The following is a 26,187-nucleotide window of genomic DNA, read 5'->3' as shown; positions in this document are numbered from 1 at the left end:
AGAACACCTTTCGACTCCGAGCTCGAAAACTCCCATCACGGTGTGTGAGGGACCGATCTTCTCTCCCGCCTAGCGTCGCTTAACGGTCTCTTTGAATGTCGTTCAAGTGAGCTTTCGGGGAAGTCCCAGTGCAAACATCGCTTTCTGCTCCCAGCTGTCTCGGCGTTAGTCCTGGCTTTACTGACTGAAGCGTGGCCAAGGCACAGGTCAGGCTGCAGGGGTCGGCCCCATTTTGCATGGACAGGAAACCACGTCGTGGTCTCTGGACGCTTAGATGTAGGCTTGAGCCTGAGACTGCCGCCGGTTTTCTATGTCAACAAAGTGGGGGGGGAAATGGAAAAGAAAAAACTGCGCAGAACACTTTGTTCCTCAGCTTTACAATGTCTCTGAAACTGGTTTGAATGTGGCACTGATTCCTTTACAATAAAATGATCAAAATACTATTTTGGGAGAAATCACCTTGAGACCCTAGAAGCTTTTCTGGTGTTATTGCTCCTGGTTCCTGACAATTCGGGTGGACAGGTTTTGTCCCAGGAAAATTGATTTCAGAATTCAACTCGGATGGACTTCGTCGGGTTGAATATTTAAAAGCTGCAGAGTTCCAACACCAGCAGGTGCCTGATCTGGCATTTCTCAAAATCGGGGGTTTCTCAGAATTCCCTCAAATTTCTGTCGATGAGGAATGCTTAATAATAGGTGGGCTGTTCAGCCCACAGCTAACCATGAAACGGCAGTGAGGAATACATGAAACACAGCCTGCCTCTGTTCAGCTGACGCGCAGCATCTGCGTGCATTTTCCTCCTGGTTCGGCCCATCAGTCCGCATCCTAACGAAGACCGCATTTCCACAAATGCCCTTGGGGGAGTCCTGCTCCGATAGGAACTCTGAAGGAATCGATACCCACGATGAGATCCCAATTGCCCCAAGAGTCTGTCTCCATGGAAAACCACACAGGTGGGATTTCAGACAGTTTTCCATTGTTCCTTGACTGCCCGAGGGGGCCCAGGAACCTGGGGGAAGAAAACTGGGGAATGGCAAGATATTTTCGAAGCCGCCATAATCCTTTCCCATTCTTTGCTTTTGATTAACAATTTTATTCAAGCTGACAGATAGGCACAACCATCTCATTAAATGTGAATATCTTTGCATGTGTTTCCAAGTTAGCATTTTTTTTAAACTACTCTGCACAATATGACACCTGGATCAAGGAGACCGAGTTTCTAGGAAGGGTGGGGAGACTACACAAAGATTCCCTGATTTTCCCTCCTACAAACATTTCCTTTTTTTCATTCAACAATCAGATGCTCGATCAGGTGAACTCACCCAATTTTAGGAATTTATATAGACTATGGGTGGGTTTGTAATCTATGCTTACCCACACATATGCCTATTATACATATATATGCACCTACATATCAATCATATGGGAAACAGAAGGAGATTGTCTATCCTGAGAGGTTTTTTATGTAATATGTTCCAATTAGAAGCCTTCTCCCATAACGATAATTTTTAAATAATTTTTTTTAAGTTGTTCTTTTGGAGTTGGCTAAAAAAAAAGAATTCAAAATGAAAATGTAAATCTCCGTCAAAAATTCATTTTCAATGCCTTGATACTCAAGCTTGATATGAACACGATTCTTCCCAATCACAGTCTCAAAGGAATCCTCCCGCTTCACCATCCACAAAAGGGTGAAAAGAAAATGATTCAACGATTCCCTACATTTTCAGAACTGACTGAGCTCACCCATGCTCCCTGCCCATTCGCAGCAGGTGACCCAAGTACTAGGAATCTCCTCCACCACGAAAATCCTAGCAGGTTTCCTGGGCCGGGGAATTGAGCTGCCTAAAATACCTCCCGACACAACGAGAAACCTGATAATTTATCGTTCAGAGAATTTTGCCGGGCATCGAGTCTAAATATTCCAGGCATGACAATATAGATTACCGGCTGCGTAACCTGATAGCGCCCATTCTCATTAGAACGGCAAACGTGCGTTCACATTGTTAAGGCCAAAAGATGAAGGATCTAAAAGCAAATCAGGACCAATTTGCCCGTTCGGTGATTGCCCATTGCTTCGACAACTAGTGGTTGTTAAGCGGTGGATAAGGCACACGGAGAAGCTGAAATGACCACAGATCTATGGGAGTTTCTATCCTCCACCTCCACTCCTCTCCCCTTCTTGCTCCAGGCCCTTTCCAACCCATCCCTCCTTTACTGTGGCAGGTGCAAATTTTATCACGCTTGGTAAATCGGCCCTCACCAAACTGACCAAACACACTGACACAATTAAGTGCCTGCAGAAGAAAGGGGCAGGAGCGGGCGTGCGTTCAAGCTTGTGTTCCTGCCTGTGCCACGGACCAGGCCCGGTGGGAAAGGGCAAGGCCAGGATACAGTATTTTCTCCTCTCTGCAAGCTTCACTTGCAACATCAGAGAACAACAATGCATTTGTCAGTTGAAGGTAAATTGGCTCCAAAACTTAAGGGCAAGGGCACTTGTGGCATTTTTCCCTTGATGCCCCTCTCGGGGCTGGGGGTTACTTTATGATACAGTGGGCAGAAAGATGGCCCGGTATTATTTTCTCTAGAGACGGGAGGTGCCTCACAGCTCTCCCCTGAATTTCCCCTCATTCTGATGGGCAGAAGTCCTAAGGCATTGGTTTCCACGGGAAAATCAAGAGGAAAAAGCCAGCACATCAGTGTCGCCGAACCTCCTGACACAACGCTTCTGCCAAAGAGCCGTGACGCTTAGCTCCAGTTGAGTCTGCACGGAATATTCCATTGATTTCATTAGAAGTTTTCGATTCTGGGCTTTCGCCTTTCTATGAGGGGAGAGGAAGGGAAAAAATTACCCACTTTGAACGAGCCGCGCGGGCCGTTTCCCTCCTAGGAACTTCTCCGGGCTTTTGCGCTTATGCGAGGGCAGGGTTGGGAGGCCGCAGGCCCTGGCCACACAACGTCCCCTCTCCCTGGATTCGGAATTTGGACTGGTGTGGGGAGGCGGCGGAGAGCTGTGCTGAGCGGGAGCTGTGGCTTTATTCAAAACGTCTTTTTATTAAATACGGGCGCAAACCACCCTTTTATTCTACGCTACAATCTGGGTTCAAAAACCTCCCGGAAACTGAATGGCCATGTTCAAACCATTAACCACTCACCCTCCTGAACGCGAGGAAAATCACGCTCGTAGAGTTAACTGGGGGTGTTCCTTCCAGATTGCGGCCGGCGGTCGAAATTAACAATGGATTAGTCTTGTAATTGGAAGAAGGAAAAAAAAAAAGTTTCAATCGCGCCCTTCCCTCAGATTACCCCGAGATGTACACTGCCTGGTGTGACACCAGAAAATTAGGGCCCTTTTAACACTTGTTTGGGGACGCGGTTTAAAATATAAAATGGAACTTAAAAGAAAGATAAGCTACTTAAGTCTTAAAAGGGAAACTAAAAACTGATGGTAATTTTCTCCCGTATCGTGTTTCAAAGAAGAGCCCTTACAGTAGAAAGATCCCATCAGGGCCTGACAGCTTTATTCAGCCCCCCCTTCCCCATCAGCGGGGCCGGGCCATTGTTCGGGGCGGAATCGGCGGGAGCGGCTGCCACCTAGAGGCCGTTGGAGGGCGGTGCCTCGCTGAATGTAAAAGCGCTTTTCTTAATAATAATAATAATAATAATGATGGTATTTGTTAAGCGCTTACTATGTGCAAAGCACTGTTCTAAGCGCTGGGGAGGTCACAAGGCGATCGGGTTGCCCCGGGGGGGCTCACAGTTTTAACCCCCATTTTACAGATGAGGTAACTGAGGCAGAGAAGCTAAGTGACTTGCCCAGCAGGTGTCCCCACTTTGGCTCCCCATTTCCCCCCCGAGGCATTAGTTTAAAAGCTTTTCCGTGTTTTGTAAAATAAACTCCAACTTCCCCTTGCGGCCGAAGTAGCCGGGCGGTTGGGTGGGGGGGAATATCAGCCCTTGAACTCGGCTGATTCGGTTCAACGAGTGCAATTTCAAGGAAGGGCCCCCGATTTCCTGCCATCTAGGCCCGGCTCCATCTGCCAGGCCTCGGGAACGGGACGCTTTTCCACTGGGAATTTCTGCCCGGGGGAGGTGGTGGTGGCGGCCTGATAATAATAATAATGTTGGTATTTGTTACGTGCCAAGCACTGTTCTAAGCGCTGGTGCAGTTACAAGGTAATGAGGTTATAATAATAATAATGTTGGTATTTGTTACTCTATTTATTACTCTACTTATTTATTTATTTTACTTGTACATATCTATTCTATTTATTTTATTTTGTTAATATGTTTGGTTTTGTTCTCTGTCTCCCCCTTCTAATAATGATGGCATTTGTTAAGAGCTTAATCAATCAATCAATCAATCAATCGTATTTATTGAGCGCTTACTATGTGCAGAGCACTGTACTAAGCGCTTGGGAAGTACAAATTGGCATCACATAGAGACAGTCCCTACCCAACAGTGGGCTCACAGTCTAAAAGGGGGAGACAGAGAACAGAACCAAACATACCAACAAAATAAAATAAGTAGGATAGAAATGTACAAGTAAAATAAACAAATAAATAAATAGAGTAATAAATATGTACAACCATATATACATATATACAGGTGCTGTGGGGAAGGGAAGGAGGTAAGACGGGGGGATGGAGAGGGGGACGAGGGGGAGAGGAAAGAAGGGGCTCAGTCTGGGAAGGCCTCCTGAAGGAGGTGAGCTCTCAGCAGGGCCTTGAAGGGAGGAAGAGAGCTTACTATGTGCACAGCACTGTTCTAAGCGCTGGGGGGGGGATACAAGGTGATCAAGTTGTCCCACGTGGGGCTCACAGTCTTAATCCCCATTTTACGGATGAGGTAACTGAGGCTCAGAGAAGTTAAGTGACTTGCCCAAGGTCACACAGCAGACACGTGGCAGTCACGATTCGAACCCATGACCTCTGACTCCAAAGCCCGGGCTCTTTCCACGGAGCCACGCTCCTTCTAGACTGTGAGCCCACTGTTGGGTAGGGACTGTCTCTATATGTTGCCAACTTGCACTTCCCAAGTCCTCAGTACAGTGCTCTGCACACAGAAAGCGCTCAATAAATACAATTGATTGATTGATTGTTAAGCGCTTACTATGTGCCAAGCACTGTTCTAAGCGCTGGGGTAGTTACAAGGTAATCAGGTTATAATAATAGTAATGTTGGTATTTGTTTATTTATTTATTTATTACTCTATTTATTTATTACTCTATTTATTTTACTTGTACATATCTATTCTATTTATTTTATTTTGTTAATATGTTTGGTTTTGTTCTCTGTCTCCCCCTTCTAGACTGTGAGCCCACTGTTGGGTAGGGACTGTCTCTATATGTTGCCAACTTGTACTTCCCAAGTGCCTAGTACAGTGCTCTGCACACAGTAAGCGCTCAATAAATACGATTGATTGATTAAGCGCTATGTGCCAAGCACTGTTCTAAGCGCTGGGGTAGTTACAAGGTAATCAGGTCATAATAATAATAATGTTGGTATTTGTTAAGCGCTTACTATGTGCCAAGCACTGTTCTAAGCGCTGGGGTAGTTACAAGGTAATCAGGTTATAATAATAATAATGTTGGTATTTGATAAGCGCTTACTATGTGCCAAGCACTGTTCTAAGTGCTGGGGTAGTTACAAGGTAATCAGGTTATAACAATAATAATAATAATAATGTTGGTATTTGTTAAGCGCTTACTATGTGCCAAGCACTGTTCTAAGCGCTGGGGTAGTTACAAGGTAATCAAGTTACAATAATAATAATGTTGGTATTTGTTAAGCACTTACTATGTGCCAACTACTGTTCTAAGCACTGGGGTAGTTACAAGGTAATCAGGTTATAATAATAATAACATTGGTATTTGTTAAGCGCTTACTGTGTGCCAAGCACTGTTCTAAGCACTGGGGTAATTACAAGGTAATCAGGTTATAATAGAGAAGCAGTGTGTCTCAGTGGAAAGAGCACAGGCTTTGGAGTCAGAGGTCATGGGTTCGAATCCCAGCTCCACCACGTCTGCTGTGTGACCTTGGGCAAGTCACTTAACTTCTCTAAGCCTCAGTTACCTCATCTGTAAAATGGGGATTAAGACTGTGAGCCCCACATGGGACAACCTGATCATTTGTATCCCCCCCAGCGCTCAGAACAGTGCTTGGCACATAGTAAGCGCTTAACAAATACCAACATTATAATAATAATAATAATAATAATAATGTTGGCATTTGTTAAGCGCTTACTGTATGCCAAGCACTGTTCTAAGCGCTGGGGTAGTTACAAGGTAATCAATCAATCAGTCAATCGTATTTATTGAGCGCTTACTGTGTGCAGAGCACTGTACTAAGCGCTAGGGAAGTACAAGTTGGCAACATATAGAGACAGTCCCTACCCAACAGTGGGCTCACAGTCTAGAATCAGGTTATAATCAGGTTATAATAATAATGTTGGTATTTGTTAAGCACTTACTATGTGCCAAGCACCATTCTAAGCGCTGAGGTTGATACAAGGTAATCAGGTTGTCCCACGTGGGGCTCACAGTCTTCATCCCCATTTGACAGATGAGGGAACTGAGGCCCAGAGAAGTTAAGTGACTTGCCCAAGGTCACACAGCTGACAAGCGGCGGAGTCGGGATTAGAACCCACGACCTCTGGCTCCCCAGCCCGGGCTCTTTCCACTGAGCCAAGCTGCTTCTCTTAAGGTTCAAGAGGTTCAAGCATGCGCCTGGGAGTCAAAGGACCTGAGTTCTAATCCCGGTTCTGCCACTTTCATTCAACCGTATTTATTGAGCGCATACTGTGGACAGAGCACTGTACTAAGCGCTTGGGAAGTACAAGTTGGCAACATATAGAGATGGTCCCTACCCAACAAGGGGTTCACTTGTCTGCTGTATCACCCTGGGCAAGTCACTTAACTTCTCTGTGCCTCAGTTACCTCATCTGTAAAATGGAGATTAAGATTGTGAGCCCCATGTGGGACATGGGCTTTGTCCAACCTGATCAGCTTGTATCTACCCCAGTACTTATAACAGCACCTAGCACATAGTAAGCGCTTAACAAATAATAATAATGATGGCATTTATTAAGTGCTTACTATATGCAAAGCACTGTTCTAAGCACTGGGGAGGTTACAAGGTGATCAGTTTGTCCCACGGGGGGCTCACAATCTTAATCCCCATTTTCCAGATGAGGTAACTGAGGCACGGAGAAGTTAAGTGACTTGCCCAAAGCCACACAGCTGACAATTGGCGGAGCCGGGATTCGAACCCATGACCTCTGGCTCCAAAGCCCGTGCTCTTTCCACTGAGCCACTCTGCTTCCCCATAAAGACCATAAAAAATACATCATTTAAACAAAACAAAGGAGGTGGTGGGGAGCACACAGGCCAAGAGGATGGAAGGGGAGGAGGGAGGGAGGGAAATGCTGGGCTTCCTGTCAGCCAGGTGACCTGGGAGTCCAGAGGCTCAGGCCCAATCTCTCAATCAATTGTATTTATTGAGCGCTTACTGTGTGCACAGCACTGTACTAAGCGCTTGGGAAGTACAAGTTGGCAACATATAGAGACAGTCCCTACCCAACAGTGGGCTCACAGTCTAAGTCTAAATCTCTCCCCAGTGACCTTGCAACCGGATTCACTTTTACTCCTCCAGCCTTAAGCCACATGACCTGAAATGTGAGGAAGACAGCCAACTTTGCACAGAGGACGATTCCAGAAACTCGGATGTCTGAAGCAGGGGCCAAGGATGAGGCAGAAAGGGAGGCACCCCCAACCGACCTGCCAACCCGCCTAAAAGGAGCGGCCTCCGCAAAGCCCTCCGTAACTCCTCAACGAAGACAGCCCCGGCTTCCAAGTCTGCTTGTCACCAGCCTCCTGTCTTCCCCCCTCTTCCCGCTGCGGCAAACCTCCCATCCCCCTGCAACCGGGTGCGATAGCTGAGGGCAGGTGTAAAGGAGTTGAATGCTGGGAGAAGCCAAGGTAAAGCAGGCTTAGGGAGCGACGAGAATCTCCTCACAGAAGGCTATTCAGGGAGAGTCAAGTAGCACTCATACTATAAAAATAAATAAATGCGGTCCACGGCCCTGCGGCGCTAGTGCTGTCAACTGGAAGATTTGAATTCAACAGCAGGCTATTTCCAACACCGTGCCCCAAACCTACGCCTGTAATTACAGCAAACAGCAAGAAGGGAACGCAGACGCGGGGACGGAACCGGAAAGAAAACAATGCTAAATCAAGTGGCACGCAGAAATCTCAGGAGATTGGCGTGCCCGGAGCTTTGCCTGCTACTCCCAAACGCAACGTCGCTCCCTTCGGAGGAGAAAGATGGGGGAGGCCAAGGTGGCCGAGGATGGGCTGGAAACATGCTGCTTCTCTCCAGAAAAAACAGTAAAACAGAAGACTGAGGTTTGCCACCACTGGTGTGAACTCCCAAGTTGGTGCGTCTCCCCCTGGCACTGCCTGGCCTCCAGTTAGCAAGACCAGAAGGTTGTGGAAAGTGTACAATTCCTGCCGTGTGCGTGCTCGCGTGTGTGTGTGTGTTTGCCTGGGCCACATGTGTTGAGGACACGGCACCTTTGTTTCCCATCAGAGTCTTCCCTTACGCTTGCTCTGCCTTTGTTTGCCTCTAAATGGCTGCTCTAGGATGTGGCCCGAAGCTCTGGATCATTTCCCTTCCCTGCCTACTCGGGGGCAGCAGGGTGGAGTGGAGAGGTCGCCTGCTCATCCCAGGCCCACCAGGACCTGGTGGAGGGGGTGGGCCTTCTCTTGTCGGTCAGTCAGTCAGTCAGCCAATCAATTGTATTTATTTAATAAATACGATTGAATGAATGAATGAATTTATTGAGTGCTAAGTGCAAAGCACTGTACTAAATGCTTGGGAGAGTACAATACAACAATATAATAGACACATCCCCTGCCCATGAGCTTACATTCTTGTAGCTCTTCTCCCCAAATTGTCCATCGACCATTGGTATTTGTTGAGCACTTACTGGGTGCTTGGAACAATACGTCTAGTGGGTTGTCTAGTCATTTTCCAGGTTTTCTTTTTCCAGGCTGCCTGTTTCCCTGCTGGCTGAACTGATGAGTACATTGCCCATGTGGCCTCTCCCCGGGAGATTGGTTCTAATTTTGCACAATTCAGTCACTTTCATTCATTCATTCATTCAATTGTATTTATTGAGCGGTTACTGTGTGCAGAGCACTGTACTAAGCGCTTGGGAAGTACAGTACAAGTACAAGTACAATTGCAACTAGGCAAGATGTTTTCAGTGCTCTCCACACAGTAAGTGTGGCCATCCCAGACTGAGCCCTGCCTTTTCCTCTCCTCCTCCTCCTCCCCACCCCCCGCAGCACTTGTGTATATTTGTACATATTTATTACTCTATTTTATTAATGATTTGTATATAGCTATAATTAATAATAATAATGATGGCATTTACTAAGCGCTTAGTATGTGCAAAGATAATTCTATTTATTCTGATGGTATTGACACCTGTCTACTTGTTTTGTTTTGTTGTCTGTCTCCCCCTTAAAGTCTGTGAGCCCATTGTTGGGTGGTAAGGACCGTCTCCATATGTTGCCCATTTGTACTTCCCAAGCGCTTAGTCAGTGCTCTGCACATAGTAAGTGCTCAATAAATACGATTGAATGAATAAATGACTGAAGTGCTCAGTGAATGCCACTGACGGATTGACTGACTCCAAAGCCTGAATACAACAAAAACATCCGATATTGTTTTCAATCAGTTATATTTTTTGAGCCTTTTTCTGTACAGAGCAAAGTACTAAGCTCTTGAGAGAGTACCCTAGAGTTGGTAGACCCATTGCCTGGCCCTCTAGGAGTTTACAGCTTAGCAACTATCCCTTCAATTTGCTTTTGGCATTCAGGCCCAATCCAAAGGATGCTAAAAGCCAGCAAGAGATGCGGGCTCGTGCCAGTTAGAAATGGCCAGCTAACTCTCCAGTGTCATTCTGGAAGCCTTCTGCAGGAGTGTCCACAGGGACATTACCGGAGGAGCAGCAGGGCCTTTGAGGAGCAGTGTGGCCTGGGAGTCAGAGGAGCTGGGTTCTAATCTCAGCTCTGCCACTTACCTGCTGGGTGACCTTGGACAAGTCACTTTGCTTCTCTGGGCCTCAGTTACCTCATCTGTAAAATGGGGATTCGATCCTTATTCTCCCTCCTACTTAGAGTGTGAGACTTGTGAGGGAGACAGACGCCATCTGACCAGATTATCTTGCACCTTCTCCAATGCACAGAGCAGTGCTTAACACAAAGTGCTTAATAAATACAATTATTTATTGCAGCGTGGCTCAGTGGAAAGAGCACGGGCTTTGGAGTCAGAGGTCATGGGTTCAAATTCTGGCTCCGCCAACTGTCAGCTGTGACTGTGGGCAAGTCACTTAACTTCTCTGTGCCTCAGTTACCTCATCTGAAAAATGGGGATTAAAAACTGTGAGCCCCCCGTGGGACAACCTGATCACCCTGTAACCTCCCCAGCGCTTAGAACAGTGCTTTGCACATAGTAAGCGTTTAGCAAATACCATCATTATTATTATTATCATTATGACAGGGCTCATTTGCATTCACCAGATTCTTGACCTTGAAAAACTGAAGAATCTCCCACTCCATTTTGGTAGTGTCTTCATTCTCAAAGCATTTGGCATAAACAGTTTAAAAACAGTCATTTTCGTTGTAGGTGTGGGCTCGAATTACAGCGTCTACTTCAGGGCCACAGAACTGCAGTGCTACCCTGAGGGGAGGGCCCATTTCACAGCTTCTAAATATATCATGAAGAAGCCTTTTCTCTAGGGCATCGAACACTGAAAACTTGAAAAACGATTTAATCCTATTTTGAGCAGGAGTCACCGGCAATAAATGCTGGAACTCTCCCTCCTCGGCGGCCCACATTCCTGACAAAGAAAACAACCCGCGGGGTTTGGAAGTGTGCTTGTCAAGCCGCCTTATCCCAGGAGAGGCTGCTGTATTTGGCTGTGTTGCCGGGGCATTCCTGGATGGGCTCTTCCTTCCCTGGAGCGAGGCCCCCAGGGCCTTTCAGCCCCTTGTTCGGTAGGTCCCAGCTTCTTCTCCCTGCAGGGTGGGAGGCTGATGGCTTTGGGAGGTGTCCTGGCTGAGTTCTCAGCTATTTCAGGGAGAGGTGCAGCTGCCAGAAAACCAAACTGCCACTCTGAACACCTGAGGGGCTTCCTGGATCCCTAGTGTAGATGAAGCCCCTCTAAATTATAAACTCGTCCTGGGAGGGGAATATGTCTGTTATACAGTTATATTGGTCTCTCCCAAGCGCTTAGTACCGTGTTCTGCACATAGTAAGCTCTCAGTAAATAAGACTGCCTGATCGAGGGGCAGAATCTAGGGCAGGGAAGTGGCAAATAATAATAACAGTATTTGTTAAGCGTTTACTATGTGCGAGGCACCGTTCTAAGCGCTGGGGTAGATACAAGCTAATTAAGTTGGACTGAATTTCATGCCCGACTCCACGGCTTTTGGTGTTTTCTATCTACCACTAGGGAAGTGCCCAAGCAGTCACTTCATCTAGGTCTGAGATACGTAAAACCTGGAGTCCAGTGTCCTGGCACCTGGACAGCCCATGCAGGACACCACGTGCTCTCTTCCCCTATGTCCTGCATGGGCTGTCCAGTGCCAGGACACTGGACTGCAGTGGCAGCAGCCCACCCAGCACTGAAAAAAACAGGAGCAGAGATGGCATGCAATGATTTGGAGAACACGTAATAGAGCAACAGAATTAATTAATCTATAATCACATTGGCAGAAACTAGCTAATCAGGCTTTTATGAAAACATGTAACAACAAAAAGATAAGGCAATCACCAAATACCGTCCGCTCAATGCCATGTGAATGAAATGAAAATGTGTCTATTGACAGACGTAGAGACTGAGATACAAAACAGAAGAAATACATTTTGCTCTACCCGGACATTAGTGGAAGCCCAGCCACGAGCTTCCCAGTTTAGGAAAAGCTTCCCAGCTGGAGATCCCTGTTTCTTTCAAGGCTAATCCCTTCTCCTGGGCCCAGTGAGTTCATATATGTGAGCCCCCCATGGGACAACCTGATCACCTTATAACCTCCCCAGCACTTAGAACAGTGCTTTGCTCATAGTAAGTGCTTAATAAATGCCATCATTATTATTATTATTATGAGGAGGGTCTCTTCACTTCACTTCTGCAGGAGTGAAGGGGAGGGCCAGAGCCTCTATTATTCAATTGCTCAATCATAGTTATTGAGCACTTACTGTGTACACAACACTGTCCTAAGCATTGGGAGAAGACAACATAACAGACTTGGTAGATGCGTTCACTGCCCAAAAAAAGCTTACAGTTCAGAGAAGGAGACTGTACTACATGCCGGGGAAGAACACAATAAAAGATAAATTAGACCCAATTGGGAAGGTTGTAACAGGAAGTGCCAAGGAGGCAAAGATCGACCCTCCCCTCTGAGTGGTATCTGGTTTACATATTTTAATCTTCTCCCCTTTGATGGTGCCCGTCCCTCCCATTTTTAGAGTGGAAGCTCCCTGTGAGCCAGGCACCCCATCTGAATCAGTGTACACATCTTCTCCCGGGATAATGTCTCACTCTTTGCTCCTAGAAGGGCACAGGCCCTCAAGGCCCACAAAGAAGTAAATGATCTGATACCTGCCCTCAAGGAGCTGACTCTTTAATGAGGGCAGAAGCGAAACTGGGCAAATCTGTAGTTCTGTAAATGCTGCATTTACCTCCAAAAGGATTTACAGATTTTTATTTTTTTAAGTAGAGTCCTCTTCTCCCTGAAGTTAAGGTCCTTCAATCATCACCCCCAACCTCCTCCATCCCTTCACTTCCCCTATCTCCTCCCCCATCACTTCACCCTCACCCCACCTCTATTCTCCCTCCACTTTCCCTCCCACATCCCTCCACTCCTCCCCATTCCCCCCAAAAATGTTCCTGGATTTCTCAAAGTCCTGCTTCATGCGGAGGGGAGATGGAGACATCTGTTTTGGGAAAATGCCATTTTGGTGGCTTTGTTAGGTTCTGGAACAGCTTGCAGAAACCCTGGGATCAAGGATGAATTTGGTGGGTGTCCTCTGGGATTAGCGAACAAAAGCCAAATGTGCTCTAAAAACTCATCTTTGCCCACGAAGCCTTCAAAAACTGAACTGTGCAGAGGGAATGCCACGGTGCAGGAATCGAGTGACCTAATGGACAGAGCATAGACCTGGGAATCAGAAGGACCTGGGTTCTAATTTTGGCTCTGCCACTTAGCTGTGTATAACCTTGGGCAAGTCACTTCACTTCTTGGTGCCTCAGTTACCTCATCTGGAAAAGGGAATTAAGGCTTTGAGCCCCATGTGGGACATGGACTGTGTCCAAGTGCTCTGCACACAGTAAACGCCCAATAAATACGATTGATTTGTATCTACCCCAGTGCTTAGTACAGCACTTGGCACATAGTAAGCACTTAACAAATACCATTAAAGCAGAAGCAGCGTGTCTCAGTGGAAAGAGCGTAGGCTTGGGAGTCAGAGGTCATGGGTTCAAATCCTGGCTCAGCCACTTGTCAGCTGTGTGACGTTGGGCAAGCCACTTAACTTCTCTGTGCCTCAGTTACCTCATCTGTAAAATGGGGATTAAGACTGTGAGCCCCACGTGGGACAACCTGATTGCCTTGTATCCCCCCCAGCGCTTGTAACAGGGCTTCGCACATAGTAAGCACTTAAATATCATCATCATTATTATTATTTTTTAAAAAAACCTTGGGCCAGTTCTGGGGCCCCTGCTGTGGCTTCTTATTGTTCTGCAGGGTCAACTCTCACAAGGGCAGAGGAAGGCAAGAGAAGAAGGCTGGCAGGGCCCCAGCTCTGGAGAAGAACCATTCAGAAGGTTTTCAGGGGACAACTCCTTGGGCTGAGCAATTTTCAAGTTCTCTAAAGAGGAAAGCAGAGATGGGGAAAGACTCCAGAGGGGAAGCTTTCTCCCATTTGGTTATGTTTCCAAATCATTTCAAAATTATGGTAGCCTGGACCCATGGAAATAAATTGGCTGGTATGTATAAAGAACTGGAATCAGAATGTTTAGGGATCAGATTCTGTATAATCTAATATGTGCAGCCCACGTAGTCCTCCCAGCTCCAACAACAAATCTGTAGACTGTGAGCTCACTGAGGGCAGGGAATGTGTCCGTTTGTTGTTATATTGTACCCTCCCAAGTCCTTAGTACAGTTCTTTGCACACAGTAAGCGCTCAGTAAATATGATTGAACGAATGAATGAATGGATGAAAGGTTTCTTTTCCTCTTTTTTTTTAAAAAAAATGATATTTGCTAAGGGCTTACTACGTGCCAGGCACTGTTCTAAGCGCTGGGGCAGATATAAAGTAATCAGGTAGGACACAGTCCATGTCACTCATTCATTCATTTAATCGTATTTATTGAGCACTTACTGTCTGCAAAGCACTGTACTAAGCACTCGGGAGAGTACACTATAATAATAAAGATCCATTCCCACCACTGATTGATGGATTGGCTGATTAAGCCAGGTGGGTTTCACGCATTCTAAATCAAAGCCCGTTAACCACCATTGCCAGCCACGGGTCCGTCTGCGCCTATGTGCCTGCCAGCCTCCATGCCCGCCGCACATACTGTATCAGTTTGACCTAGCTTCCAGGGCTTAATGGTCTTCCAAGCTAAAGCGAAAGTTGATCCATCACACTTGCATTAGCATAGAATAGCACTCGATGTTTATTGATGTGCACACGGTGTAACTACCTCCCCCAGCCGCACACCCCCACCTCTTTCCACCTCCCCCTCCACCCCGCCAGCCCCAGCTCAGCCCATTATTTTCATTTTATCTCAAGTCATTTGTGTGGCTGTCTGCCCCAGTTAAAGCTATGGCAAGACTGGTACTTAAATGAATTTGTGAGAAAGAAGACCCGTTGCCCCCTGAACTTGAGCACTCTGCCACCGCGGCTCGCTAACATAAAATATAGCAGGCCTCTTCGGTCCACTTAGCAGGCAACAGCAAGAATAGCCTTTAGCGGGGGGAAAAAAAAATCACTTAGTACCCTATTAGGCAACAAGAAGTGTGATGATTAAATGATTTTTTTAGTGTGATTTAAAGTACTGTTCTGATTTCTGCTGAAAGCTATTGATAAAAATAAATTTCATAACAGCAATGTCTCTGCTGTTTAAATACCTGGCTTTTTAAAAATACAGAACACACACAAAAATAAATGCTCCCAATAATAATACATTTCATCACCTGGGGAAATGTTATATTTGACGATAACAAGAAAAACAACAATCTATATAACAAGCAGGCATTTAACGTGCACAAAACCCCATAATAAGAAGGGATTTAATGTGTGCACAAGCCCCATAATGGGTTTGTATATAATCAGGCCCTTGATGTATATATAAAATCACTTTAATTGTACATCTTTAGAATGGAAATAAAGTGCTTCTGCACTGCTTGGAATACCCAGCCGTCGCTGACATTCCAGAGTGGGATCGGCAAAAAACGCTTGCCTGGGCCTCAGGAAATGGCTTACGGTGATGTTGCCTGGGAGCTCTGGAGAGGGACTTGCCCTGAGGTCACCCCACTTAGGCCCAGGTTCACTGGGCCCACTGGGGCTGCTGCCCTGGACCCTCTGGTCTCAACAGTCTCAGGGGCCTTCACCAGCCAACCGGACACCCTCCTCCTCTTTCCTCTCCCTCACCACTGGAGGGGCGGGCAACAGCTCCGGTGAGGATGGGGAGGGGGCACCATGCCCATAGTCCGGGACTTGAAGGGGAAGAGAGAGGGTCTGTATACTCCCTACCCAGTTCATGCTTCCCTTCATTCAATCAATCAATTGTATTTATTGAGGGCTTACTTTGTACAGAGCACTGGACTAAGTGATTGGGAGAGCACAATACGACAGAGTTGGTAGACTCTGGCCACAACAAGCTTACATTAACAATGGGGAGACAGACATTAATATAAATTAGTGGCATTAGTGGCATTTTCTTTTACCTCCCCCCTCTAGACTGTGTGCTCACTATGGGCAGGGATTGTCACCGTTCATTGTTGTTTTGTACTTTGCCAAGAGCTTAGTACAGTGCTCTGCACTCAGTAAGAGCTTAATAAATACCATTGAATGGATGAATGAATCATCATCATCAATCGTATTTATTGAGCGCTTACTGTGTGCAGAGCACTGTACTAAGTGCTTGGGAAGTACAAGTTGGCAACATATAGAGACAGTCGCTACCCAACAGTGGGCTCACAGTCTAAAAGGGGGAGACAGAGAATGAAGGAACAATTGAATAAATTATGGATGAGGCCATAAGTGCTGTGGGGCTAAGGGAGGGGTGAAAAAAAGGGAGCAAATCCAAGTGTAAGGGCGACGCAGAAGAGAGTGGGAGAACAGGAAATGGGGGCTTAGTCAAAGCTTGGGGTCTATTCATTCAATCATATTGAGCGCTTACTGTGTGCAGAGCACTGTACTTAGCGCTTTAGAAGCTCCTTGCCTCTGCTAATTTTTTTACATATCTCTCTATATATAGATATGTTGTAATAATATTTAACAAATATATTATTTGTTAAGCGCTTGCTATATGTCAGGGACTGTTCTAAGAGCTGGAGTAGAAACGAGCTAATCAGGTTGGACATAGTCCATGTCCCACTTGGGGCTCACAATTTTAACCCCCATTTTACAGATGAGGTAACTGGTACAGAGAAGGTAAGTGACTTACCCAAGGTATCACAGCAGACAAGTGGCAGAGCTGGAATTAGAATCCAGGTCCTTGGAATCCCAGGCCCATGGTTTATCCATTAGGCCATGCTGCTTCCCTGCAGGTGCTCAATAAATTCTATAGACTGATTGGGAAGCTGACTCAGTCCCTCAGCATGCTGTGGGAGGAAGTGCAAGGGCTGAATGAATTTTCTATTAGGCAGCTGTAGACCAGTCCCACCTACCCAGAAAGGACAGCCAATGAGGTTCTTCTAGCCTTCTTAAGGGGCTCATTCCAGAGCAAAAAATCCAGTGGTGACCTGTGCCTTCTGTCAGCAACTCTTCCTGCTGCCTGACATCCAATATTTCACTCTGATCAGCCCACTATGATCAGTCAAGAGATGAAGACGGAGGATTGTGAGAACCCAAATGGTCAAATGTGGACCCCCGTTAGCATCTTGTAATTTCTATGAAGGAAATTAATTTTTATGGGATTTGTTAAGTGCTTTACTATGTGCCAGGCACTTTACCAATACAAGCTAATACAGTCCATGTCCCATATGAGGCTCACAGTCTTAATCCCCATTTTACAGATGAAGCAGCTGAGGCCCAAAGAAGTTAGGTGATTTGCCCAAATTCCCACAGCAGACAAGCGGCGGACCGGGGATTAGAACCCACGATCTCTGACTCCCAAGCCCAGGCTCCTTCCACAAAGCCACGCTGCTTCCCAGTAAGTGCGTAACACATACCAAGATTACTATTCCTGGATGCATGTACTCAGAGCTCTAAACTAGATCCTTAGAGGACATGTGCAAAAATAGAAGATATAATCCCTGCTCTTGAGTTTAATATCTGCTAGAGGAAAACCTAGGCCTAAAGTGATTAATATAGGCAGAGTTAAAGAATAAGTAAATGAACATGAATTGAAACAAAATAAAGAACAGGTAAAAAAGGATATAAACATCTGAGAAATACTGGAACAAAGTACATAAGTACATATGGAGAAGCAGCGTGGCTCAGTGGAAAGAGCACGGGCTTTGAAGTCAAAGGTCATGGGTTCAAATCCCAGCTCTGCCAACTGTCAGCTGTGTGACTTTAGGCAAGTCACTAAACTTCTCTGTGCCCCAGTTACCTCATCTGTAAAATGGGAATTAAAACAGTGAGCCCCCCATGGGACAACCTGATCACCTTCTAACCTCCCCAGTGCTTAGAACAGTGCTTTGCACATAGTAAGCACTTAAGAAATACCATTATTATTATTATTATTATTATTATCATAAGTAAAGCTCTTCTGGGTCAGCCTTATGGCTGTCACCACCAGTGTCACCAGAACGCTTGGAGGCACCATATGTTGGTTGCCCTCCTGAACACACACACACACACACACACACACACACACACACACACACACACACACACACACACACACACACACACCCCACCCCCCATGGTTAAAGATGGACCATTCAACATCCCTGACTCTCCCCAAGTGACCCAACATAGACCGTCAAACACCCTGACCCTTCCCTATAATGCACTCATGACTCTCCCTTCAGTAGCCCAGTATAACTACCCAACAACCCTAACTCTCCCCTCTCAATTCATGACTCTACCCTCAGTGGCCCAGCACAGACTATTCAACACCCTAACCCTTCCCTCTCCATTCATGACTCCTCTCAGTGACATAGCACGGACAGCCCAACACCTCTGACTCCCCACTACATCCCCACCATTCTCCCAGTGACCCAGCAAGGACCCGACTTTCCCACCAGTCACCCAGCATGGACCATCCAACACTACTAACTAATCCCCCTACACCCTCCATGGACCTATCAATTGTGAATCCACAAAATCCCTCCTTGAGCTTTATGATTCCCCAACTTTTCCCTCCAATGTCCCATCACAACCAGAATAGAAGAAATGCTGAACTGAAAGGAACACCATCCCAGTGTCACCCTCTCTCTACGACAGGCTTTCTCTCCAGCGGCTTTGACGAAAGGGAATGTGGAGCTGGATTCAGGCCCTGGGCCCTGGAACTACAGTCTTGCTTCAGTGGGCCATCCACTAGGGCCTCTGAAATGGGGAGTTGAAGCTGTCATGCTATTGCAACTCAACCGCTTCTGAACTGGGATGGTCAAACTGATTTTTTTCTTTTTTAATGCTTGCTCTTCGGAGACCGTGGTACAAATTTCTTTAAACCAAGCTGAAATCCCCTCTCTATACTAAAGATGACAAAAATTATCCCACTAGCTGCATCTCATTCCCAAGCTGTCAACTTGGATTTCTTCTGTTTAAAAATAGCTGTTCATTACAGTCAGTAATGGGCTGTCACCGCACTCCAGCACTGAGCCGATATCATACCCAGACACAAGTGGGCAATGAGCATTATTAGGTTTAGATTACCAGCATTCTTTACAAAGCCCCTGGGCTAATTTTAAATGAGATGGTTCACTTGAACTAAATCCAAGCCAATTTTACTTAACTTTAAAGCGAGGGTGTATCGTCCACTGGGCCTCGGTGGATGGTGAGGCTTTTGGCCAGGCCGACCGACTGCCCGACCACAGTCTGGGGGGGCAGCGCTTGCCAAAGGCGACGCTGCTGCTTTGTGAGGGGGTGATCGGGTCACAGCATAGGACGCCACAGGTGCTGGGAGGGTGAGACGGCACCTCTGTCCCAGGAAGGCACAAGAGCTTGTTAGCCGGAACGCTCACGCCCCGAGCAGAAATGGGCTAATGTCTCAGCGTGGGGAATCAATTGGACATCTTTTTAACTAGCAAATGGATAATCTGTCTTAATAGCTCACCATCTAATTCGGTCTGGGATAGTGTGCCCAACTACAAAAGGCCCCGAGAGCCTGCAGCTGGAACAGGGTCCCCCAAGGGGAAGCCGGGAAGCCTTACAGGACATCAGAGCAGCCACCGCAGGATTCCTGGCTCTCCGGTTTCACCACATTCCCTTGATTTCCTCTGGCCAGAGGAGGTTCTGAGATGATCTCACCTGGTCACCAGAGAGAGGTGGGGTCTAAGAGAAGCAGCAATGTGGCTTAGTGGGTAGACCACGGGTCTGAGAGTCAGAAGGACCTGGGTTCTAATCCCGGCTCTGCTACATGTCTGCTGTTTGACCTTGGGCAAGTCACTTCACTTCTCTGTGTCTCAGTTACCTCATCTGTAAAATGGGGATGAGTGTGAGCCCTATGTGGGACAGGGATTGTGTCCCAACCTGATTAACCTGCAACTACCCCAAGTGCTTAGAATAGTGCCTGGCACATAGTAAGCACTTAACAAGTACCATAATTATTAAAGCAGGTAAGAAAAGGTCGACTGGGAGGGTTCTGAGCTCCCAGGGTTGTCTTGGACTCCCAGGCTCAGGATGGAGCCTCAGCACCCTAAGGGAGGCCGAGGAGATGAGAAGATGAACCAGGATAATCATTCCGTAGCGAGACACATTACCATACTGTGTTCAGGCACAATTAGAGAAGCAGCGTGGCTTAGTGGAAAGAACATGGGCTTGGAAGTCAGAGGTCTTGGGTTCTAATCCCAGATCCTCCACTTGTCAGCTGTGTGACCTTGGGCAAGTCACTTAACTTCTCTGTGTCTCAGTTCCCTCATCTGTAAAATGGGGATTAAGACTGTGAGCCCCACGTGGGACAACTTGATAACCTTGTATCTACCCTAGAGCTAAGAACAGTGCTTGGCACATAGTAAGTGCTTAACAAATACCATTATTATTATTATTGTGGCACCTGAGTTTACACAAAGATGACGAAAGATTCCTCTTGGGCAGAAAATGGCAGCTCTCCAGCACCACTGAAAGGAGACATCTTGGGGCTGGATGAATACTACTTGATCCTGCTGTCCAGACTCAGGGCACCTTTGTCAGTTGTGCTCTCCCCCTCTGGCAAATCTCTGCTTGTTCCCACCTGCCTTAGTGGGCACTGGTCCCACCTCACCCACTTCCCTGACCACTATCTCACCCTACACACTGAGTGCATTGTTCGTGAATCTAAGTCCCTGTCACAGCACTGGTTTTTGTTTTCATGGATGGCAAAGAGCTGTCCTGTCTTCCCCAAGGACTCAAGTACCTCGAGTGCAGAGACTTTGACTTGATTTCCCTTTTGCTTCTCCCAGTACCATGCTTGTCAACCAACAGGCACCCAATACAGTCCACAGAACAAAGGAATGAATGAATGAATGAATGAATGAATGAATGAATGAACGAATGGGTTTGAGGCGGTTCTTTTCTGTATTGCTTCCATCCCTAGAGAATGCTCATGTAATCTCAAGGTTTCGGCTAACTCATTACACAATGGAATCTCAAAATCCTCAAACAGTGGCTCTCCTCTCACTACCCCTCTAGCCTGGAGGAAGGTGCAGGCATGAGTTAAGCACCCCAAATCTGTTTCTCTCACAATAAATTAGATAAATCTGTCTCCACCAGTCAATTTGTCTGCCAGGGGAGGCCAGATCAGGCAGAATCAAGGCCTGGCATCCATGAAGTGTACTATTTTCCTTTGGCAAAGACTTCAGTAGGGAGGAGGAACTCTCCTGAGCCCCAGGCTCCTCTCTTTTCCTTCCTTCCCTCCGGGCTGGTGGACTGGCCCTCCCCCACCCCTCAGTAGCCCCATGAATGTTAGAAACCAGAAATGCTCCAGAAGCTTGGGTGAGGAGGGCTGAGTTAGGTGGGCTGAGGAGGATTAGGCTAGGTGGGCTGAGAAGGGCTGGGTTGGACAGGTTGAGGAGCTGAGGAGAAGCAGGAAAGAGGAGCAGTGCCAGGAAAAGACAAAGGGAAAGAGAGGGGGTTGGCTGTTTGGTCAACACCGAGAGCATGCTGGGGTGGTGGCTGACATTCTGGTTCACCCTCTGAGGAATGGGCTTGTCGTGCCCCAGGCTCAAGCTCCCTCTCAGTTCTGCCCGGAAAGAAGCAGCAGCTTCCGCTTTTTTCGCGAGCAGGCAAAAAGAAGGCGGGTATCTCTGGGGGACTGCCAAGGGAGCCAAACTGATGGCACTGTGGGGTCGCAGCTGACGGCTCAAAACAGGAGGGACGAGGCCTGCAAGAACTGTAGCGGGACTGATGCGGAAGGGTGGATGAGAAAGGGATCTTATGCTCTGGAAACTGCATCTTTCAAACAGAGCCATTCTCCAAATTTTCCTTCCACTTATCATCCATCTAAATCCCTGCTGCCCATCTCTTCTCTTTTCCACTTGAGGTTCAAATCCATTATTCATTTGTCCAAGTCCTGCAGGGTGCGTGACCAGGTAGAGGACAACAGGACAGAACGAGCCAAATGAACTTGAGAAGCAGCGTGGCCTAGTGGATAGAACACAGTCCTGGGAGTCAGAGGGGCTTGGGTTCTAATTCTGGTTCCACCACATGTTCCACCAATCAATCAATCAATCAATCAATCAATCAATCGTATTTACTGAGTGCTTACTGTGTGCAGAGCACTGTACTAAGCACTTGGGAAGTACAAGTTGGCAACATATAGAGACAGTCCCTACCCAACAGTGGGCTCACAGTCTAAAAGGGGGAGACAGAGAACAAAACCAAACATACTAACAAAATAAAATAAATAGAATAGATATGTCCAAGTAAAATAAATAAATAAATAGAGTAATAATAATGTACAAACATATATACATATATATATGTGGAACCTCGGGCAAGTCACTTCACTTCCCTGGGCCTCAGCTGCCTCATCTGAAAAATGGGGATTAAGATTGTGAGCCTTTTGTGGGACACGGACTGTGTCCAACCTGATTAACTCATATCTACTCCAGTGTTTAGTACAGTGCTTGGCACAAAGTTGAGCACTTAACAAGTACTACAATATTATCATTCAATCAATCAATTGATCATTATTATCATTACACTATATTTCAAATAAGTGAAACATTTTCTCAATTTTGATTGCGAGTCATTCCTCAGAAATATTCACCTATCTTGGTTCTAGAAATGAATACACAATCGAATTAGAAAATTTGAATAAAACAGACATTTCTAACTTTTAGGACCCCACAGTTTGAAAACCAGGGTCTGGTATCAATTCTCATTTTTAAATGAAATAATGTTTCACTAGAAAAACCTCAAATAAAGTAAAGCCCAGAGGAAAATTTTTTTTTTTACCAGATGTGGTACAAAGGAAGCTACGTATTGCTTCTAGAGGGTGTCAGCCAATTCCATTTCTGATCAGAATATTGCTTCTTTTTCATATGCACAAGGAGAGCCATTAATTCTTAGCGGATCCGGACTCAGATGATGCAACGTTTATGTGGGGTGTGGGCTTGGTGTTGGAGCAGGGTAGCATGTTGCCAAAAGCAGGGGTGCTCCCAAGTACTCAGTACAGTGCTTTTCACACAGTAAGTGCTCCGTGCATACCTCTGATTGACTGGTTGATTGACTGGGGGAACCCAGGGCTCCCAGTGGAATCGCCAAGTTCTCCAACAAAGAGCAGGCCCAGGGAGCCTCAAAGAAGTAAACAGGTCTTCTCTGTGAGGTTACCGCTGTCTTCTGGCTGGGTACTACTCAGATTGGACTCCCTCTCTTTTACTATTGTTGTCTTCCCCTCGAGGGAAATATTGTTATCAACCAAACCCAGAAGAAGAAGAAGACCTTCAACCTGCCTGTTCCTTGCATTCTCCCAACTGGAAACCAGAAAAGAAGTTTCCACATTGCTTCCACCCCTTTCACAGGGCAGAGCCAACAAAACTTCCAAGTGCAGAGAGCAAGGACGGGGGTTAAACCATAAGCAAAGCCCCACTGCAAACCCTCTAAGAGACTGGTTTTCTTTTTTCACCTCACCATGACTGCAGACACCAAGACCACCCCTGCCAGAAGGAGGGCTAGTTAGCAAGCTGAGGATGACCGGCTAATACAACTAGACTGCGACTTCCAGATTTTTTAACTGCCCCTCTCAGAACAAGCCAACGACTCGACAAACCAAGACTCTCCAAGGGACCAGGGAGTCCCTCCTGAAAACGCTGTCATGGCGTACCCTTCTGCATCCTCTAAAATTCAAATAATCTCATTCATTCTTTCCTTCATTCACTCATTCATTCATCCAATCGTATTTATTGAGCACTTACTGTGGGCAGAGCACTGTACTAAGAGCTTGGGAGAGTACAATACAACAATAAACAGACACACTCCCTGCCTACAGTGAGCTTACAGTCTACTCAGGAAAGCAAAAATGACCCGACCACTCCTGAAGTCTTTTATTATTATTCTTGTTAGTATTATTATTATTATTTTTTTGTTAAATACTTACTATGGCCATACAATGTTCTAAGCAATGGGACAGATACACGATTATCAGGTTGTACATAGTCCCTGTCCCCCAAGGGGCTAACAGCCTAGGTGAGAATGAATTTCAAAATGCTGGAAGGAGAACCTACCTAAGAAGGTGAAAAGAAACAAGGGGAGCAACAAACACTGCACCGAAACAACTTTTTTTCTCCCTCCTCTCCTAAGTCCTCACCCCCACCCCCACCTCTGGACTTTTCTGGTTTGTTGACGAACCAACAGTGTTTGGCATAATTAAAGCTAAGATCTTCAAAACCCAATGACTGAAAATAATTGCTTCTCTCTTTTCTTTCCTGAGCACTCTGAAGCCCAACCTAAAGATTTCGAGCTGACTGGCCAAACATAAAGGATGTCAAAAACAGTGGCCGCTGACATGCCATTCTGGGCCCCTGGAAGACAGTTCAGGCTTGAATGCCTCCGAAGCCCTCATTGGTAAGATCAGCTATCAGTGCGACGCAGTGGAAGTCAGCACTCTGCACTGAGCCTGCTATGACCTTAAAATCATTGCTCCCGGGCCATGTTCATCCACCAATTAGTTTGGCTGCTCACTGGAAGGAAATCCACTGCTCAGTAAATGCACCGGGCCCTCATTCCACGGTGCTGATGAAGTGTGTGTGATAGCTTTCTCTGCACAACTTGACCCCTAAAGCCGACCCACCTGGAGCGGGAGAGCATTCCCGCCGGCGAGCGAGCCAACTCGGCCAGCACGGAGTCGGATGCTCTGCTGAGGGGCCGGCGGAGCATGGCTCCACCACCGGGATGTTGCAGGGGAGGGAGATTTTGCATTTCTCTGCGGGAAAGATTCGGCTGAGAGCGTGACCACGAGACGTCACCATTAAAAATGCCCAAATTACTAATAATATGTTATTAGTATTACTGTGGTATTTAAATGCTTGCTGTGTGCAAGGCACTGATCTAAGCACTGGGGTAGATACAAGCCAATTGGTTTGGACACAACTGGGCTCATGGTTTTAATCCCCATTTTGCAGATGAAGGAACTGAGGCACAGAGAAGTGAAGTGACTAGCCCAAGGACACCCAGCAGACAAGCGGTGGAGCCAGGATTAGAACTCAGGCCCTTCTGACTTCCAGACTTTGGCTCTGTCCACTAAGCCACGCTGACAGGGCAGCCGCTGGCGAAAGCGACTCGATCCAACACCTGCTATTTTTTCTTTTTTAAAAATGGCATTTGTTAAGGACTTACTTTGTGCCAGGCACTGTACTAAGTGCTGGGGTAGATACAATCTAATCGGGTTGGACGCAGACCATGGCCTACATGGGACTCACAGTCTTAATCCCCATTTTACAGGTGAGGTAACTGAGGCACAGGGAAGTGAAGTGACTTGCCCAGTGTCACACAGCAGACAAATGGTGGAGCCAGGATCAGAACCCAGGTCTTCTGACTCCCCAGCACGGGCTCCGTCCGCTAGGCCTTGCCACATTTAGGGTGGGCTGGGTTGCCTTCTGCCTTGAGAGTGACAGAAGACTAGAGAATAAACAGGCAGCCAGCCATCCTGGAGGCCACCATCCCTCTGGGGGCTACTTTCAGAGTTGTTTGTGCTCATCCTTTAAATTATGCACCTATATTTGCATAATATATTATAAATTATTTATTTATATTAATGTCTGCCGCCCTTTCTAGACTTAAAGCTCACTGTGGGCAGGGAATGTGTCTACCGACCCTATTGTGGTGTACTCTCCCAAGCACTTAGTACAGTACTCTGCATGTAGTAAGCACTCAATAAATACCACTGATTGATGTATTGATGATTGACTGATTGATCACCCGTCCTGCCAACTCGTCCTCCTTTGGCGTGCTTGGGGGAAACTGGTTGTCCTGTCGCCATCCCCCTCCTCCTGCCGTCTTCTGCTGCACTTGGCTCTTCTACCATGGGTTGGACAGATTCCAGAGAAGCGACTCTGTCCCGATCATTCGCCTCCTAATTCCCTTCTGTGTTGAAGTTGCGATGATAATAATTATAATTATGGCATTTGTTAAGTGCTTACTATGGGCAGGGAATGTGCCTGCTAATTCTGTTGTATTGTACTCTCCCGAGCGCTTAGTATGGTGCTCTGCACATAGTACGCGCTCAGTAAATCTCTCTGATTGATAAGCCCTGTCCTAATGAACCTGAGATGACAAACTCAATCAATCAGAGGTACTTATTG

General features: G+C 46.6%; 1 protein-coding gene across 2 annotated transcripts in view; it reads right to left on the bottom strand.

The window, feature by feature from the left end:
- CAMKMT (calmodulin-lysine N-methyltransferase) overlaps positions 1-26,187 on the bottom strand; it is a 232,210-nt gene that overhangs the window by 133,831 nt on the left and 72,192 nt on the right. The gene's annotated exons all lie outside the window — the stretch shown is intronic.

This window comes from Tachyglossus aculeatus, chromosome 9, assembly GCF_015852505.1.
Source record: "Tachyglossus aculeatus isolate mTacAcu1 chromosome 9, mTacAcu1.pri, whole genome shotgun sequence".
NCBI classification, from domain to species: Eukaryota; Metazoa; Chordata; class Mammalia; order Monotremata; family Tachyglossidae; genus Tachyglossus; species Tachyglossus aculeatus.
The sequence above is the reverse complement of the archived record's forward strand: the minus strand, read 5'-3'. Positions and strand labels throughout refer to the sequence as shown.